Below are 21,124 nucleotides of genomic sequence, written 5' to 3'. Positions count from 1 at the left end.
GAGGCAACTGGGTCACATCCCCAGGGTGGTGGCATTTGCGCTCAGCTCTCGGGAGCTAGAGGAGGTGGTGGGATGAATGAGCCATTTGAGTGGAAAACCCTAGTTCTTTTTTTTTTTTTTTTTTTTTTATTTATGATAGTCACAGAGACAGAGAGAGAGAGAGGCAGAGACACAGGCAGAGGGAGAAGGCAGGCTCCATGCACCGGGAACCTGATGTGGGATTTGATCCCGGGTCTCCAGGATCGCGCCCTGGGCCAAAGGCCGGCGCCAAACCGCTGCGCCACCCAGGGATCCCGGAAAACCCTAGTTCTGAGCTCAACTCTTTCTTCTGGCAGCCAAGGAGGGGGCTCTGCTGCTCTGTTGGGGGTTAGGTTCTGGGTGTTAAGACTAGCAGTGTGGGGAGACTTGGATCAGTCAGGGCCTCCACGCAATCAGTTCCCAGTAACGCGTCCTGTTTGCCCAACACACTCTGGCCGACAGAGCACCCCCACATTCTTGTTCTGATGTACATCACATACCACCTTGTGCTGGTATCTGGCACTTGTGTTGTCACCATACTACCGGGGACAGAGATGCACACGGAATGCCCTGACCAGGAAAGGAGCTAGGACAAGCGCCTCGCCTTCTGACTCCTACTTTGGTGTTCTTTGCACACTGCTTTTCCTGTGAGACTCAGGCAGGGTTCAGTGAGCACTTCACTGAGATTCCTCTGTAAGAAAGACAGTACTACGTGCCATCACCTGAACCCAGACCACGCACAAAGCATGCTCCACGGACACTAAAAGGAGGCGATAGTTAATAAGATGAAACAGTGAGGAGGAGGAAGTTGTTTCCATTGGCACATTGCATGGTAACCTGTAGACTTCCCAAATAATTGATTATCCTCAGAAAACGTTTACACTGGTTTGGATTGGATGACGAACCCCTTAAACAGTATTATATTCTTTGGTAAATAAACACTGAACAGAAAGAGGACAATATTTTAAAATATATGTGTTCTTTAATAATATAAAAGAACATAGTCAATGAATTATTAATGCTGTTTCTTATTCATAATACCCTAAAATCAAACAGTATTTCAAACTGAATAAGCTGTGTACATTGAATTGTTCATGAGTCAAAGAAGAAATGAATACTGTATTGAAACCAAAGCAAAATTAGTGATTTTTTCCCCTGGTAAGAAAGGACTCCTTCTTTCCACCCCCACGATTTCCACACAGATTAGAGAATGGTCTATTTTATTTTAACAAAGCTTTTGGCAAGAATGTTAACCAGCCACAAATGTGGCCTCTGAGTGCAGGCACCAAAGAAACTAATACTGTTTCTGTGAGAAATACATAGTTTGTCCGACAGATGAGAGAAATAGAAAACTGAAGTTGGGGATCCCTGGGTGGCTCAGCAGTTTGGCGCCTGCCTTTGGCCCAGGGCGTGATCCTGGAGTCCCAGGATCAAGTCCCACATCAGGCTCCTTGCGTGGAGCCTGCTTCTCCCTCTGCCTGTGTCTCTGCCTCTCTCTCTCTCTCTCTGTGTCTCTCATAAATAAATAAATAAAATGTTAAAAAAAAAAAAAGAAAAAGAAAAAGAAAACTGAAGTTGTGTGGAACCTAGTAAGTTAGTGCATTCAACGATCCCAATCATGGCTTGAAATTTCTCATAACTCAGCGACCATGGTTGTATTGTACAGTATCAGTTTTTATTTTCACCGTATTTTGTGGTGGCCCCCACAAATATATAAATTAATGGTTGGCTTGGTGTGTTCAGTTGTTTATGCGTTCAGTACTCTGATGGGAACACGGGAACATTCAGCCTGTACGATTCAGTCAGACCACAGGAAACTGCCCGTGAGGAGCAACACAGATAGATCTGATGCCTGCCCCATGGTGCAATCGCAGAGGTAGCTTGAGCCACGTCCGCGTGCCCAATCGGAAGAACAGCAATTAGATATCTTGGATCCATCCATTTGCAATAGAAGAGAAAACTCATTCTAAATCCTATGAGGCTTTCCATGGAAAAGAACATAAAATGTATTTTGTATTTGACTTGATAGCTCTGTCATTTTAACCAAAAGGTTATTCTTGGTCCTAAGAAGATAAATTTTCTTAGTGATAGACCTCCTTCTATAAGAATTTCCTTTTTTTTTTTTTTTAATTTTCTTTACGCATCCTGATTACCATAAGCTTAAAAATTTCATCAAGGGATCACAGTGTTTATGGCAGTTTGTGGGCTTACATTCCCCATCTTACATATGTCTGAGGTATTTTCAGGCTTATTTTCTTGGTGCCTACTCAGTCATAATCTGTCTATACAGTGTTTCAATTCATTCATTTATCTTAGTTCATGATGCAAATTAGGCCAGGTAGCATGTTCACTCCCTCTAAAAATCATACATTTTATATGGTGACAAACTGACATTTGGGCACCCTTGAGCAGACCACAAAGGAAATTGGGCATCTGTGGATGATGGTTCATCCTGGATCTATGGCCTCCCAGTGAAAAACAAGCAGTCGGGCTCTACTAAATGGGGGCTCTGTACCATGACCTCCATCTGCAAAAATCCTGATCTTGTTGTATGGCCCAAGAAATAATGGCCCCTTTCATATGGGCAGTGAACTCACAATGAAGGCCCTTGGAGCACCAGGAAATCAGTGTGTGTCCAGAGTTTCCACCACGAGCCATCTTCACTGATTGCACCACTTCTTTGTCCTCACCAAGACGGGATATCCACATTTGGACTTATTCTGGGAGGGTAGAGTTCCTCATCCCCTGTGATCATGATTCTACATGGCTTTTACTCACTGAGCAGAGCAGAAAATGCAAATTACATTAGAGTCAAACTAATATGTAGAAATTCCCTGAGGGTATTAAAGTGAGTATGATGTCCCCTCCCTATGAGAGATAATGTCAGAAGAGTGACATATCTGAATTCTGCTTCATTAGACAAAATACACAATCCCTGAGAGTTTTATCTGAAAGGAACCTAAGGATTAATGAAATATCATAGAAGTTCTTCTCTATAAAAGGAGAAACTGATAAACCAAGAAGCTAGTGAAGTCATTAATGCAAGTCAGCAGTAGAATAATGTGTTAGTTTCCTGTAGCTGCATTAAGAAATTGCTGCCAGCTTAAAACAGCACAAATTTATTTTATCTGAGAGTTCTGGAAGTCAGAAATGTAAACAGCCAGCAGAGTTGCATTTCTTCTGGAAGCTCTAAAGAAACTCCATTTCGTAGCCTTTTCTAGCTTCTAAAGGCTACTGGCATCCTTAGCTCATGGCTCCGTCGTCCATCTTCAAAGCCAGCAGCATAGCATCGTCAAATATCTTTCCTCTCTAACTTCTACACCTGTTGTCACACCTCCTTCCGAGTCTGACCCTTCTGCTTCCTTCTTACAAGGATCCCTGTGATTACATTTGGCCCACCTGGATAATCCAGGATAATCTTCCCAACTCAAGATCCTCAGCTGAGTCACAAATGCAAAGTTCCTTTAGGTAATACAATCACAAATTTTGGGTGTTTGGTGGAGGAAGGGAGCAGGATATTACTCTGTCTACTACAAATAACCAAAAAGGCTAAAAAAAACCTTACCAGTGATTAAGGTTCTAGCAAATGCATGTGTTAATTTCATGTAAAAAATATTTAAGAATTGGGCTGGCTGGCTGGCCCAGTCAGAAAAGCATGCACCTTTGATCTTGGGGTCAGGATTTCAAGCCCCACGTTAGGTATCAAGATTAAATAAATAAACAAACTTTAAAAAATATTTAGGAATTACTTACTGGGTACCAGATACTATGATTCACAAACATGATAAAGCAAAGAGAAACCTTGAAACGCTTTTTAATTTGCAAAGATATATGTATTTTTAAGGATTTTATTTATTTGAGGGCACCTGGGTGGCTCAGTGGTTGAGCATCTGCCTTTGTTTCAGGTTGTGATCCTAGAGTCCCACATCAGGCTCCCTCCAGGGAGCCTGCTTCTCCCTCTGCCTATGTCTCTGCCTCTCTCTGTGTGTCTCATGAATAAATCAATAATTTTTTTTTTAAAAAAAGATCTTATTTATTTGAGAGAGAGAGTGTGCATGCGAGAGAGAGAGCACAGTGGGGCAGGAGCAGAGGAAGAAGCAGACTCCTTGCTGAACAGGGAGCCTAATGCAGGGCTTGATCCTGGGACTCTAGGATCATGGCCTGAGCCAAAGGCAGATGCTTAACCAACTTAGCCAGCCACCCAGGTGCCCTGCAAAGATAGACTTTAAATGTAATTCACAAGTACAGAAAACTTCTTAAAGATCTTTTAGAAAGAAAGAAAAAATTAAGAATGAAACTGTGCTGACATGTGAAACAAAGAGCCTATACTCATTTTTTTTAAGATTTACTTACTTATTTGAGAGAGAGAGCATGAACAGGGGGAGGAGCAGGGAGCCTGATGTGGGGCTCAGTCCCAGGACCCTGAGATCATCGCGTAAGTTGAAATCAAGAGTCTGGCACTCAACCAACTGAGCTATTCAGGCACCCCTAAAAAATTATCTTAGAAATCAAAAAAGAATGGGATGAATAATCCCGTAGAAAGCATGCGCAAAGTGGGCAATTTACATAATAAAACATACAAATAGATAATGCATATATAAGAAATCCTCTTTTACTTCTCCTATTGGCAAGAGCAACAAGATTAAAAAGATTGATGATACAAGTCTTTACAATGATGTAAAGGCCCGCATGATCTAGCTTTTCTATCCCTCTCTGATCCTTGGGTCTTTCCCTGATCTAATCTCCTTCTTACCTACACCTCACTTGTTCAGCCAAAGAATGCGGTTCACACATTGTGATAGGACAATGTTGTAATATTGACTAAAACTCATATGCATATATACACCATTTGATCTAGCAGTGCACTTGTAGGAATTTAACTGTCATAAATATTGATACAAATGAGACAGGTTTTATTACAAAAATGTAATTTAAAAATCTGGAAATAACCTAAATGTTCCTTAATAGAGATTTGGCTAAACAAATCGAGGTACCAGCATGGTAGGGTAAGGGCTCCCTCCTGACTGGTTTACTTCTCTTTGTATCCTTACACGGTGGAAGGGGCTAGAGATTCTCTGGAACCTCTTTTATAAGTGCACTAAACCTATTCTTGAGGATTCGAACCTCATGATTTAAGCACCTCCCAAGGCCCCGTCTACTAATACCATCACACCATTTTTGGGAGTTAGGATTTCAGCATATGAATGTAGGAGGGACACAAAAGTTCACTTCATAGCATAAACCCAGAGGAAACATTTCTTCAAATCATTTTTTAAAATTTTTCCTTCAGTTCTCTCTGGGTTCTCGTCCTCTTTCATCTTCTTAGGACCATCCTAGCAAAAACTGGCTTTTTCAAGACATTGGAAATTTTTCATTTATTGTAATCTATGTTTTGGTATTCAGAGTCAACACTGTCTGTTATATACATTATACTCAAAACCTTCTGGATATTTTCACTAGATCATATATTACATAGAGAAGACGTAGGCATCCCTCGAACTTTCATAAGCATATGTTTCCCTTCCTCATGAGAAAATATAGACCTCATTAAAGTAAAATTTTCTAAAATGAAATATTTTAATGTATAAGCTTAGTGAGATTATATCTAAAAGCCACAAACTTTTGCTACAATCTTACATGTGGCCAAACTAATCCACAGCAAATTTTATTAAAGAAGCAGCAATAACAACTTTGTCTTATCCCTTCAGAAAATTCAGAGAGTGGTCTCTGTAGGCATAATGTCTCCTGGTTTTTACATGTAAATTATATTCTTGATCTTACTAAAATGGTTTCTAATCATATAGTATCACTTGATAACATTATTTTGGATAACCAAAATCTCATTTTATGTTTAAAGGAATCATTTCCAAACCATAATTCCCAAGGTTGCTTTTAATGTAACATTTTTTTTTCTCTGCACATCCATACATACAGTGCTATAGACAGTTTCTCGTTGGACAATATCCTTTCTAGTCAACAAAACCTGTTTGGTTTTAATAAAAGAAACATCACTGTATAAGGTCAAGTTAAAGCAAATTAAATTTGAATTAGAGGCACTTCTAGGATTAACATGGATGTGTGAGTATTTTTCTTCTACTCTTGGAAATCAAACAAAAGAAACAAGAAATACCAAAAGAACCCACAAACTCCATTTTTGGCAAAACTAGGTAGCAGATTTAAGCTACAATTTCCAAATAAGTGTAAGGGCTACCAAAAGCAGCCAAGGCCAAGCAGAAGCCACACATAAAACATGAGGAAAGAAGCAAAGAGAATTACCAGATGATCAGCAGATTTCAAAAAAATACATTTCCTGCAAGTAAGAGGTTCGCTTAGAAGTGGAGAAGGTGTACCCATGTTAGCAGCAATGGATGTAGGATCTGTAGGAGCTGGTCTGGCAGCAGAAGTCCCCATGGACCCGGTTAATTTGAGAGAAGCAGAGAAGGCAAGGCTCCATACAAAATACCTAGCTAAGCCGTACTGGAGTAAAGAAGTCTGTCTCTGAGGAAATGGAATAGGAGGCAGCTCTGCATTAGAAAGCCTGAAAGACTACCAGTGTATTTTTTTCTCCTGCAGAAACTGCCTGCAAAAAGTTGTTAGGAAAATCCAAACTGTAAATTAATGAAAGAAAATCGACACATTATCGACACCAAGATTGTGTAAGAGAAGATACAGAAAGTAGAAAAGAAAACCAAAAACAAAAACCTCCAAATATGAGGAACTCTCACCAGAAGAATGTTGCCACAAAGCAGATGAAAATTGTAGCCAACTGTTTCATTGTGAATTTAAAAATTTAACAAATCAGTGCTCCCTTCGGCAGCACATATACTAAAAATTTAACAAATCACTTTTATCTATGAGGGACAATTACAATGCAAAAGTATAAAAGAGAAAAGAATGGAAAAAGCATAGGGAGAACAGAATGCCATCTTCTAAGTAGGGAGCTTAGGATGAGAATTAGAAATATGGGGGGAAGGCTTATCTTTAAAAACAGGAAGGGAAATTCAACAGTCTTGGGAAGCCCTTGAGAGAGAGAGGGGAGGGGGTAACACAGAGCTAAAGATATTCAAGAAAAATTTCCTAAAATGGAAGATGACTTACAACTATGTACTGAAAGAGTACCCGTGGGCCAGGGAATATTAACACAAAATGGTCAACCCCCAGATATAATTGGATTTTAAAGATACGGAAACAATTGTAAGCAAAATAATCAGGTAATTTGTAAGAGGAAAAAAATGTTAGATAGTCCTCAGACTTTTCTACACCTTTATCCAATGTCAGAGGTAGTAAAACAATACCTATAAGATACTCAGGGAAAGAAGGTGTGAGCCAAGGATTTTATAGTCAGCCAAGCTATCCTTTAGTATAAAGGGTACAAACAGTTTCACATTCAGGAACCCAGGAAATACTGTTTCCCAGAGTCCTTGATAAAACTGCTACAGAACAAACTTCAGCCAATGATAATCCAGAAATTATGGCAAAAAAATTGGTGATGCAATACAGAGTATATTTAAATGCAATACAGAGGGATCCCTGGGTGGCGCAGCGGTTTAGCGCCTGTCTTTGGCCCAGGGCGCGATCCTGGAGACCCGGGATCGAATCCCACATCGGGCTCCCGGTGCATGGAGCCTGCTTCTCCCTCTGCCTGTGTCTCTGCCTCTCTCTCTCTCTCTCTCTCTCTCTCTCTGTGTGTGTGTGACTATCATAAATAAATAAAATTAAAAAAAAATTAAAAAAAAATAAATAAATGCAATACAGAACCTAAAACAAATGTGGAGCTGAATGGGACCAAGTAGAATATAAATTATATAAGTACTGGCAACATGGGACTGATACAGATAAGAAAAATGAGGAGAGGGGATCCCTGGGTGGCTCAGTGGTGGAGCTTCCACCTTTGGCTCAGGGCATGATCCCGGATTTCCTGGGATCAAGTCCCACGTTGGGATCCCTGCATGGAGCCTGCTTCTCCCTCTGCCTGTGTCTCTGCCTCTCTCTCTCTCTCTCTCTGTGTCTCTTGTGAATAAATAAATAAACTCTTTAAAAAAAAGAAAAAAAATGAGAGAAAAAGAAAAGGAAGGAGGAGACTAGAATAAGTTTCCTTTTTGACCCTCTTGCTTAACAGTAGCAATTAGCACGTAGGAAAGATAGTAAAGATAGCAGTATTATTAAATTGAGTGGTAGAAGGTAGGACAGGGAAGGGAAGAGGGAAGAAATCATTAATTCTGCATTATTCATAGAAGGAACTAACTTAGAAGTTAAATAACTCAAAATATTATATGTAGTAACAATTATAAGAGTAACTCCTTGATTGAAAATCCTAAAAAACTTTTCTCAATCATGAAAGGGAACAAAGACCAAGCCGGTCTACTATATCACTAAAAATAAGCAGACTTAACTTAGATATGTAAAAAAAATTGTTTTTAATTTTTTTTTCAGATTAAATCACATAGCAAAACCCAACCCCATACTATTTAAAAGAAATGCACTTAAAAAGAAACAATGATTCACATAGGTAGAAAATAAAAGATTTGGCAATAATATACCAAGCAACTGGAAACAAATTAAAGCAGTTCTCATGATTTAGAATTTATATTAAAAAGCATTGAATGAACCAAGGAAGGGCATTTTATGATGCCCTTTCATTACATTTTATGTTATGTTTACTTTTTTAAAGATTTTATTTGTTTATTTATAAGAGACACACAGAGAGAGGCAGAGACATAGGCAGAGGGAGAAGCAGGCTCCATGCAGGGAGACCGACGAGGGACTCGATCCCAGGACTCTGGGATCATGACCTGAGCTGAAGGCAGATGCTCAGCCACTAAGCTACTAGTCATCCCTGTTATTGTGCTTATATACTCTTATCCCACCCCATATATTTCCTTCCTTTTCCTTGTTATCTCTTTTTTCAGGTTCTTTAGAAATGTATTATTCTTCTCACTCACAGTATACATTTACAGCATTTACCTCTAAATAACTAATTTCATGAGATTGCTATTGTTTTTGTTGTTTCTTTTTAATTGTTGACAGCTCCATGGTTCCATAATTCATGGTAATTTATTTTCTGAGTCATCATATATAGCATTATCAGATCAGAAGAAGTTTCTGACAATGATAAACATATGATTGGCCTCTCTTTGATATCATTTAAACATTTTTAAAACATCTTTCTTATTCATTAGATTTAGTTTTCAAAAGAAAAGGGAATCATTTTAATATAGTTTACATTTCTGTTTGGTTTACCATCATTTAAGGAATGTGTTTAGTGTATCTTGGTCAGTATTGCTTGAATTTCAGCAACATGACATTTTAAATGAAAAAAACATCATAAATCATTAATGTTAACTATAATTTTTCATAATATTAATTGTGCACATACCAAAAAAATAATTGCAAGCTGTTTTCTCACAGTTGTGATACAACTATAAAATCAAAGCCGATTTACAAATTACTATAAACTGAATTATGGAAACAAGAAATAAAATTGAAATTAACAGATTATGTGACTATATTTTATGGAAATGAAGTCTCCATCCATGAGACAAGTAGAGGGATCACATGCCAACACCTCTGTAGGCCTTTTGAAGATTTAATTTTCCTTCCAAGTTTTTTTCAATTTGAAATTCTGCCTAATGATGTAATTTGTTCTTTACTTAGTGGGAAGCCCTCATTTCTAAATTAAGTTATCTTTTGTTCTTTTTCTAACTAGCACATTACAAAAATGTGGTACTTTTGTTGCCATTAAGAAAGCTGACAAAAATACAACTAAAGCCCTAAAATTAGATGGTGTTGTGCAGCCATAATTATTCTGAATAGTAAAATAGGCTTCTATGAATTTTTTTAGCTCATTGTTGAATGTAAAACACAAAATTTTTAAAAAATTTATTGTTAGTGTTCTTTCAGACTCCTGTTTGAGAAATGTCAGTCTAGACTTTTAGAACCCTAAAATTTCCTTATAATCATTCTTCTTTATAAACCAAGTCTGATTTTATGACATCCCATGATTCTTGCTGCCTAAGTTTCACATTATACACAAGAATAACATTCTTTGGCTGGTTTTAAGGCTTACATCAGGGTAGGAATTTAATGCTTCACCTTCTCTGAGAGTAATGAAGAATTTGAAGAGTGAATCTTAGAGTATGATTCTGTGGACTTAAAGTAGAGTCAAGTAGAAGACTTATCAAAACTAGGGTGTGCTTGGTGGTTAGTCTGAACTTTAGTGGACAGATGGGAGGACCTTGGAGGTGGGAAAGAATGAAAACACTAAGGAATAAAAGATATAAAGCTATTATCAGTACATATTGCATACTATATATACATTGAAGGGGGATTTGCAAATTTTGGGGGAATAGACCTAGAGTCACCACCCAAAAAAGACTGGTATTTCACCAGTCTCAAACTAAGCATTGAAGCTGTAGAGACTCTGGGCTTTATCACAACCCACATGCTGCTCAACTATCCTCATGATAATTGGCATGCCATCTTCCATACCTTCTCTTTTTTCTTTGTCTAGTTGTTCTCAAAGAAATGCTTTGGAAGTCCCATTAAGCCATTCTTTTGAAGGAAAATGGAAAACAGCAGGTGCTTGAGAGGTGTTTCCTCCATAAGAATAAAGATAGAAAATGCTTTAGGCCTCTCTTAAAAGATAGAATTAAGTGAACATTTAAGCCATGACTAAGAGCTATAAATAGAATCAGCCGGTTCTTGACTACATTCTGCATGTGTTTGTAAATGATTGAAAAAAATTTTTTTGATCAAATTAAAAGCTTTAGGAATTGGATTAGTCATTGCTTTCAATGTTTTGTCATGAGGAGCACTTTTAAGAAATGAGAACTAACGGATGCCTGGGTGGCTTAGCAGTTTAGCGCCTGCCTTTGGCCCCAAGGCTTGATCCTGGAGTCCTTTGGATTGAGTCCCACATCAGGCTCCCTGCATGGAGCCTGCTTCTCCCTCTGCCTGTATCTCTGCCCCCCACCACCCCCATGTCTCTAATGAATAAATGAATAAAATCTTAAGAAAAAGAGAGAACTAATTTGGGGCGCTTGGGTGCCTCAGTCAGTTGGGCACCCCACTCTTGGTTTCAGCTTGGATGGTGTTCTCACAGTCATGGGATCAAGCCCTCATCAGGCTCTATGCTCAGTGTGGAGTCTGCTTCAGATTCTTTCTCCCTCTCCCTTCCCCTACACCCCTCCCTGCTCATTTTCTCTCTAAAATAAATAAATAAAATATTTTTAAAAATACTGGCCCAAACCATACTAATTTTATCATAAAAATATGGTAAACAAACAAAAACGAGAGCCAGTACAGTGTAGTAACTATACAGATGTTGTCACACAGGGTTACTGAAGGGAAAACGCCACAAAATTCTCATGTCTAGACCCAGAATCTAGGTTCCCCAGTAAGAATTCACTATAAGTAACAGAAGTGAGGGTTTATCCCTGCATTTGCTTAAATTTGCTATGCTAACTCAGTGTTTTTTAAAGGTGTGTGAAAGATAGGTTTTCTCTCCTTGTGCTTTATTTTCAAATTATGGTATTTAGTTCAGTGCTATTCCCTGTCTCTAACACACTAGCAGTGCCTACTGTTATACTACCAACACTCTGGGGAGTTCCATTAGTTGTGTCCTTGCAGCAACGTGACAATGTAGCACCATGCATCTTGAATAGAATATAGATCACATATGAGAGCAAAAGACTTATGTTTTATTCTACCTAAAGTGTTTTCAACATGATGCCCCAAGAAACCGTATGCTGGACTGTAAGCTTTCCTTTTATCCCATTAGAGATAGAAAGATACTGCATGACACAAGGCCTACATGTTTCCAGATGCTTCACTACACACATGCACTCTCATCACCACTAACATTTAACATGCCTGGTTGGCATACTTACCCTGCACATTGCTCTTAGAAGTAGTCCTTACTAACCAAGCAAAAACCTTTAATTCATATATTAGACTGCTAAGGCTACCATAACAAAATACCACACACTGGATGCCTTAAATGACAGAATTTATTTTCTCACTGTTCAGGAGACCAGAAGTCGAAGATCAACATGTCTGAAGAACTGGCTTCTCCCAAGGCCTTTTTCCTTGGCTTGCAGATGGCTGGGTTCTTACTATATCCCTACATGGTCTTTTCTCTCTGTGTGAGCATTGTTGGTTTCTCTTATTCTTCTTATAAAGACATTAGCCCTATTGAATCAGGGCCTCTCTTTGTGACCTTATTTAACCTTAATTACCTCTTTGAAGGCCTTATCTTCAAACATATGAATTTTGGAGGAAAACACCCAATCTGTAACAACTCACAACCTTAAGGAGGTAATGGAGAGGTATCTCAGCAACACATGAGTCAAGTATCACATTTTTCCTCTAAACTCTATAGATCTTCACATGATTTGTATAATCTTAACCCCAGGGTAACATGTCATGCAATGTGTCTTTCCAACTGATATTATTATGGACACAAATACTCCCAGATGTTCTTTATGGTCTGAGTCAGCCTTAAGCAGTCTTCATCATCTCTTTTCATGCCACAGATTACAGAACTAATTCTATCATGTGCTCCAACTGATCAATGCATAAGTGGCTAGAGTTACTTCAAGTGGTATCTCTTTATCTGACCAAATTAAAATATGGTCTCGTAGAACAAACAAACAGAAAGGATTAAAATTATACAGGTTAGAAAATATAGACCATTTTGATAGTCCAGTCTGTGATGGAAGGCATGCTTAAGTAAGACCCTGATGGTCCATCAAGGCAACAGAGCATCTCTATTGATAAGGACGATGTAGTATCAGTCTTAACAAGTATCCTTTAAGTTAGAGCTAGAATATCTCATCTCCTCTTCCTTAAGTGAAAGCTTGCTGGGACTATTACCTTTTTATAAAATGTATAGTCAATCCACTTGTTCTTAAACTGGAGGGACTAGATAAAATACAAACACAGAACGTGACCCCTCAGTACCCAGACAGAAGTTAGGAGAAGAGAATTGTGCTCTAAGAAAAAGATCTTCTTTCAGTATCCCAAACTGGAAACTCTGTAGACTCTTTCCATCCCTTATCAAAAGAACAACTGGAAGATACACAGTGACAGGCCAGGTCAGGATCACAGAAAAGAACAAATGCAAGACTGCATTTCCTTCTCATTAACCACTTAGGTTTAATTTTGAAGTAGAAGAGAAAAGGAATCTACCCCAAAACAACTTTGTCATTGTTGATTACTCTCCAGATCTTAGCCTGTTTCCCTCCTTGGTACTCTGAATGAGCAAAGAGCCACACAAGACTGTTAGTGCAAATAAAATCATATACACCAATGGGCTAAATGTTGATTTGTATAATTAGCCATCCCCGAGAGCTTTGAGTAGAAACTGCTTTGATTTTTGACTTTTAGAAAGTTGTTCTACCAGAGGATTATTATGGTAATTGAAATTAGGAATGGAATTATGGTTGAACCCTAAATAACATGATGTAGATGCTAAAACTGTTATTTAGCTGTTTCACTGAACAATTAGGAACAATGGAAGGGACAGGGTGTACTTGTGAGAGCTCTAATTTTAATTTTGGGATTGCCAATTTGTTAGCCTTTCACTCCTTCCTTAAAGGAAATGTAGGGTCTTAAAGAACTTGCCCAAGGCCTATATTCAAGTAGAAAATTATGAGCTTCACTTCCTAAGGAGAAGATATTTATCTTCTTCCTCCGTTGAGGGTGGTGCAGCCTTCACATTCACAGGTCTCAAAATCTCTGCTACAAAATGAGAGGTTCTCTGTGATGGACAAGTTGTAAGAGCTGATTACTCTGGGAACAATCTCTTTCTTTGTAAGTGTTTGCATAGCTCATTATTTTTCTGGGGAAAAAAGGTTATGTGGGTTTCTACTATAAAGATGTGATTTATAGGTAGGATAATGAATGATAGAAGAACAGAACTAGAGTTCAGTTGTCATAAAACATAATTCTGACAGTTAATTTGCTTGTCTCTTATCTGCTAAGATATTGTAGACATTTGAATATGTAGGTATCAATGGCAAAGAGTTGTTATATATCTTCATTGAATGATGAAGATGATTATTATGGTCATTGAAATCAGGAGTAACAAAGAATCAAATTAGAAATTAGAGAATCACAAGAAGCAATTCAATGAAATATAGGAAACATTTATTTTTTAAAAAAAGAAAAGGTATGGCCTGTCCTATGTTTCCGCTAAATTGACAGTGCATTTTTTTGCCCTTACCTTTAAACAAGTATTTTTTAAAATACATGCATGTTGAGGTCCCATACACAGCAGAACTAGTGAGTCCTTAGTATCATCAGCCTCCAAGAGATAAGCACTATTAAGAGTGAGATATGTTATTTTTTCAAATCCATTTTATGCATATACTATCACGTTACTGTTGCTGTAAGAATGGGTATACATGATGTATGTTGTTCTGCAATATTAAACATATTATGAGTAAATTTCTACGTCATTGTATGAAGGAGAACTGTTTACACACTTATACTATTAAGTGCATTACTTTTTTTTTTTTGGAACAAACATAACAAACTATAAACTGCTTTGCTCTACCAAGTGGAAATAGAGATGAGGACAGTGCTTGAAAGACTTTTAATTATCAAATTTGTCATCTTCTGAATGATTTAAATTATATCTATTACCATGAATCTTTTTAATGATAGCGAGATAAAGCAAGTGTGCAAGAAAAAGAAAAAGAGAGAGACTGAATTTGAAAGGATAAATTTCAAATGATAAAGTAGAAAATAACTCAATTTGCCCAGTTTTTATTTTTTTCACAAAAAATATGAAAGATTGACTATATTTAATCTATTTAAATATTTGGCCATTCGTGGGAAAACCCAGAAGCAGAAGAAATTTTTATACAAATCTCCAAGACTAATCATTAGCTCCGGTACAACTAAATCAACCCCTGTAGTCCTCTTGGATGAGGTCCATCCTGAGCAGCCCCATTCTGTTGTATTCATGTACACTCTATTACCGTGAAGAATAATTCTAATCCAAAGATTTTTTGTGGCCAATAACTCTAATGAACAAAAGGTCCAGTAAACTCCCTGGGAAGTTTGATTTCTACAGCGGACTTTTTAGTAATTTTTTATTCTGAGGTAATGCCTAGACCTAGTGGAGGGAAGTCTTTACTTACTTTGATCTTAGTAAGAGCTCATTTAACACAAAGGTCCAGGGGTATCCGTATCCGACTCTTGGGTTTTGGCTCAGGTCATGATCTCAGGGTCATGAGATGAGCTCCATGTCAAGATCCAAGTTCAATGCAGAGTCTGCTTTTCCATCTCTCTCTCCCCAACTCCTCCCATCACTCTCTCTCTCTCTCAAAATGAATAAATAAAAATCTTAAAAAAAAAAAATAAAGCAAAGGTCCCAGCTGCAGACTTGCATGTGAGAACAAATATACTAAAAAGTACGTTTGCTTGGCATCGTGTTTCTTTCCAGTACATTGCACAGAGTCTCCATGAGGACCCCAGGGGACCTTTTCTTTCTGGTCTCAGCAACAGTTGAAAGCAACTGAGCAATTAATTTGTTTTTACATTACGGACAATGTGGATTTTGCAATAAAGCCTGTTTCTGGTTTTTATATTATTTTAAATGTGTAACCTAGATGTCCCTAGACCCCACCAGCCTAGGAGCACAAATGAGTCACATTAACTTTAATTCCCAAGTACTCTTGGCTGATGGGCCTCAACCCCCTACAGAGAAGACCCCTTGCTCCAAACATTTCAGCATATCCCTTAGGGTATATCATGTGTGCTTATATTTGTTGATTTTAAGTAGAAGGAACAAACTGTGTTAGCTTACACAAAGAAAAAGAAATGTATTGTGAGGATTAGGAGACGATATGTAGAAGCTAAGGGCAAGGATGTACCCTTGCATCAGAAAAGACTGGAACCAGATTCAAGTGCTATCAGGAAGTTCCCTCTGTCTCTCATCTCTGCTCCCTCCATAATTTTTCTCTGTCTGTCTGTCTCTCTCTCTCTCTCTCCCTGCCCCCTCTTTTGCTTGCTCTCTCAATCAATTTCTCCAGCTGATCCAACTCAATAACAGAAAATGAAGGCAATTGAGAACACTTCCAAGGTTATGTGAAACAAGGCCAGCTGCTTGGAGAGGGACTGAGAGTGTTTTTTGGTCTCAAGAGTATGGCTGCTCTTTTCCCAAGGCCCCAGAGTCAGCTGCCGGGCTCATTGGAGACTCTGGTCTATGTTGTTCATCTCACAAGACAGTGTCTTTCTTCTGTGTTCCCCATGGAACACGGAGGTAGTAAAGCCCTCACAACAAATCTCAAAGCAGCGAGCCCTCAAGATGCTGAAACGTTAGAGCCATCTGCGAACCTGCAGAAAGCTGAGAAGGATGTCTCCCCGTGGGAGCAGAGCTCACCCCTGAATCCAGGTGATGTTTGTTCTGTCCAAGTTTACACAACAAAGAGTACAAGTTATATTCAAGCCCACATGATATTTGAGTGATTCAAGCCCCTCATGATTGAAGCCCCTCATTTCTCCCCATTATAAAAATAAATCTCAAAACTATACAGTGCGTCCACTTTGCTTTAGTCCAATCCGACAGGGCCCTACATGTAGAGGAAATGAAAGCTGGGGATTTGGGAGAACTGGAGCAAAGACAGGGCAGGAGATACCCATCACCTGTGCTGCCTGTGTCCGAAAGCCAAAGCTGATTCCTTGGAACCTTTTGACTCCCCTGCCTCCTAGACTAGGTGGGCAGAGAAGTCAAACTAAGTTTTTAAAAAAACTTTTAAAATGCTTGAGTGCCGCTACTTAATGTCACTGCTTGCATCAAATTTGAGAGCGCACTCATGTTGTTACATGTGTGTCTCTGGAACGACATTAAAAAGTAAACCCAGTTTGGATCTGTGTTAGCAAGAGGTTCCACCATGAATGTCCTCCTACCCCCCCTAGTCAACTCACAGAGACATCTGGTTCTGCATGTGAATTTGAGTTCACTTTCCATCTAAGTCTCACTGACACATTTCTACAATGAAAATTAAAAAGACCAAAAAAAAAAATCATATATCTTACTGATACAAAAGAAAAAAAAACATCAATAAGCCAAACACTTTCTAAAAGATAAGGGCACATGGGACCCCACTACAGATGTGGTAAGCTGCCTACAATTCAACAAATACAAAGAAAAAATCTTCATGGCCCAGATAGCTTTAGAGGCAAATTTCATTCAATTCTTCCTGGAATGTATTATTCGAATGACGCATATACTGTTTCAGTAACTTAAAAAATGAACTTCTAAATCAAGAATATGAAATTCAAGAATGTAGTATTGTGTAGGTTATTTAAAAGTTTTGGTTGTGGCTGTCTAATCAAATATTCTTGCTTATCCCCATTGAAAATAAGAAGAAAAAGTCATATTGGTGTGTCTAGGTTTCAGAAAATGTACTTTTTGTGTAACTTACCTTGAATCAAAAATAGCTGCATGCATTCAAGTCAGGGTCCAAAAGAAGTTATCAATCTTAAACCTATTACAAGATCCTTCTCTTCTGGGGAAAGTTGTTATTCTCCTATCTCCCGAGAACAGGTCAGAATGTAGGCATATGGGCGGTTTGGTTCCATTTCCTCATTTTCCTTTTAGTGAAAAACAAACAAATAAGTTGGCCTCTTTCCTTTTAAGGGTCTAGTTATAAATATGTTTAATTTAATTAAAATATACAAGAGGTTAGACAGTCGAAAAAGCTATTTATAATCACTCAAGATAACCTAAGTGCTAATCTGTAGCTCCAAGCTGGTGGTACCTAGTACAACAAATAAAGCATACAAGAAACTAGAGTTATTTTATGGGTACCAAAATCTTAAATAAATATTAGTAAATCAGAAGTCCTAGTGTAAATACAATGTCTAAATTAGGAATTGGTTTAGGAAAAGGTCTATAAATATAAAAATGGTTCACCATTTCATTTTTAAATTTTTAAAATTTTAATTCCAATGTAATTATCATACAGTGTTATATTAGTTTCAGGTGTACACTATAGTGATTCAACATTTCCATACATCACCGGGTGCTCATCACAAGTGGCCTCCTTAATCCTCATCATCTACTTCACCCATCACCCTACCCACCTCCCCTCTGGTAATGATCAGTTTGTTCTCTATGGTTAAGAGTCTGATTGTTGTTTTTATTTGTCTCTTTTGTTTGTTTGTATGTTTTCTTAAATTCCACATATGATTGAAATCAAACAGTATTTATCTTTTTCTGACTGACTTATTTCATTTAGCTTTATACTTTTAGATCCATCCATATCATTGCAAGATTTCATTCTTTTTATGGTTGAGTAATATTCCATTGTGTGTGTGTGTATATACATATATATCCCTTCTTTATCCATTCATCTACTGATGGACGCTTGAACTGCCTTTATAATTTGGCTATTGTAAATAATGCTGCAATAAACATAGTGGTGCATATGTCTTTTTGAATTAGTGTTTTCATATTCTTTGGGTAAATACTCAGTAGTGGAGTCACTGGAACATATGGTAATTTTATTTTTAATTTTTTGAGGAACCTCTATTCTATTATCCGTAGTGGTTGCACCAGTCTACATTCCCATTAAGAGCACATGAGGGTTCCTTTTTCCCCACATCCTCACCAACACTTGCTGCTTCTTGTGTTTTTGATGTTAACCTTTCCAACAGATGTGAGGTAATATCTCATTATGGTTTTGATTTGCATTTTTCTGGTAATTAGTGATGTTGAGCATCTTTTCATGAGTCTGCTGGCCATATGGATGTCTTCTTTGGAGAAATGACTGTTCATGTCTTCTGCCCATTTTTAATTGGGTTATTTATTTGGGTTTTGTTTTGTTTTGTTTGTTGTTATTGGTGGTGATGGTGGTGGTGGTGTTAGGTTGTAAAAGTTCTTTATATATTTTGGTTATTAACCCTGTGTCAGATATGTCATTTACAAATATCTTCTCCCATTCAGTAGGTCGTCTTTTAGTTTTGTTGATTATTTCCTTTGCTGTACAGAAAGTTTTTATTGTGGTGTAATTCCAATAGTTTATTTTTGCTTTTGTTTTCCTTGTCTAAGGAGACCTATCTAGAAAACTGTTGCTACTGACATCTGTACTCTCTTTTAGGAGTTTTATGGTTTTAGGTCTCACATTTAGGTCTTAAACATTTAGGTGTTTAATCCATTTTGAGTTTTTTTTTCTGTATGTTGTAAGCAAGTGGCCCAGGTTCATTCTTTTGCTGGTAGCTGTCCAGTTTTCCCAACACCATTTATTGAAGAGACTTTTTTCCCATTGTGTAATATTGCTTCCTTCATCAAAGATTAATTGACCATATAATTGTGGGTTTATTTCTGGGCTCTCTGTTCTGTTTTATTGACCTGTGTGCCTCCTTTTGTGTTAGTACTACACTGTTTTGATTACTATAGATTTTTAGTATATCTTGAAATCAGATTTTGTGATATCTCCAGTTTTATATTTCTTTTTCAAGATTGCTTTGACCATTTGGGGTCTTTTGTGGTTCCATAGAGATTTGAGGATTATTTGTTCTAGTTCTGTGGGAAATGCTATTGATATTTTGATAGGGATTGGATTAAATCTGTAGATTGCTTTGGGTAGTAAAGGCATTTTAACAATATTTTTTTGTCTTGTCTTTAATTTCTTTCATCACTGTTTTATAGTTTTCAGAGTACGGGTCTTCTTTCACCTCTTTGGTTAAGTTTATTCCTAGGCATTTAATTTGTTTTGGTGTAATTGTAAATGAACTGTTTTCTTAATATCTCTTTCTGCTACTTCATTATTAGTACACAGAAATACAATGGATTTCTGTATGTTGATTTTTTTTTGTCCTCGAACCTTATAGAACTCATTTATCAGTTCTAATAGTTTTTTTGGTGGAGTCTTTAGGGTTTTCTTTATAGAGTATTATCATGTCATCTGTAAATAGTTAAAAGTTTTACTTCTTCGTTATCAATTTGGAAGCCTTTTATTTCTTTTTCTTGTTTGATTGCTGCAGCTAGGACTTTCCGTACTATGATTAATAAAAGCAGTGAGAGTGGACATCCTTGTCCTATTCCTGATCTAAAGGGAAAAGTTCTCAGTTTTTCACCAAATATGATGTCAGCTGTGGGTTTTTCACATATGGCCTTTATTATGTTGAGGTATGTTTGCTCTAAGCCTACTTTGTTGAAAGTTTTTATCAGAAATGAGTGTTGTACTTTCTCAAATGCTTTTTCACATCTATAGAAATGATCTTATTGTTTTCATCCTTTCTCTTGCTGATGTGCTATATCATGTTGATTGATTTGTGAATATTGAACCACACTTGCATTCCAAAAATCAATCCAACTTAGTCACAATGAATGGTTTTTTTTTAATGTATTGTTGGATCCAGTTTGCTAATTTTGTTGAGAATTTCTTCATCTATGTTCCTCAGAGAGACTAATGTCTTTATCTGGTTTGGGTATCAAGATAATGCTGACCTTCTAGAGTGAATTTGGAAGCTTTCCTTCCTCTTCTATTTTTTAGAATAGCTTGAGAAGAATAGGTATTAACTCTTCTTTTTTTTAATTTTTTTAAAGATTTTATTTATTCATGAGAGACACAGAGAGCGAGAGGCACAGACACAGGCAGAGGCAGAGGGAGAAGCAGGCTCCATGCAGGGAGCCTGACGTGGGACTCGATCCCAGGATCACGCCCTGGGCCGAAGGCAGCACCAAACCATTGAGCCACTGGAGGTTCCCGGTATTAACTCTTCTTTAAATGTTTGGTAGAATCCTTCTGTGAAGACATCTAGTCCTGAACTTTTGTTTGTTTGAAGTTTTTTTTGGAAGTTTTTTGATTACTGATTTAATGTCATTGCTGGTAATTGGTCTGTTCAAATTTTCTATTTCTTCCTGATTCAGTTTTAGGAAGGTATATATTTCTAGGAATTTATCAATTTCTTCTAGGTTGTCCAATTTGTTGGCATATAATTTTTCATAGTATTCTCTTATAATCTTATGTATTCCTGTGGTGAGGATTATTATTTTTCCTCTTTCACTTCTGATTTTCTTTATTTGAGACCCCTGTCTTTGATGAATCTGGCTAAAATTTTATCAATTCTGTTGATCTTTTCAAAGTGT

The 21,124-nt window shown here is 37.5% G+C and overlaps 1 long non-coding RNA gene across 1 annotated transcript in view; it reads right to left on the bottom strand.

Annotated features, from left to right (window-relative positions):
* The window catches only part of LOC112915621 (uncharacterized), a 75,570-nt gene that overhangs the window by 8,510 nt on the left and 45,936 nt on the right, over positions 1 to 21,124 (bottom strand). The window contains exon 3 of the long non-coding RNA XR_003234120.2: positions 17,454 to 17,622. This is a non-coding gene — a long non-coding RNA (uncharacterized lncRNA). The remainder of the gene's footprint in view (positions 1 to 17,453; positions 17,623 to 21,124) is intronic.

This window comes from Vulpes vulpes, chromosome 14 (genome assembly GCF_048418805.1).
Source record: "Vulpes vulpes isolate BD-2025 chromosome 14, VulVul3, whole genome shotgun sequence".
NCBI lineage: Eukaryota > Metazoa > Chordata > Mammalia > Carnivora > Canidae > Vulpes > Vulpes vulpes.
Note: the sequence above shows the minus strand (reverse complement) of the source record. Positions and strands in the feature narration are given on the sequence as shown.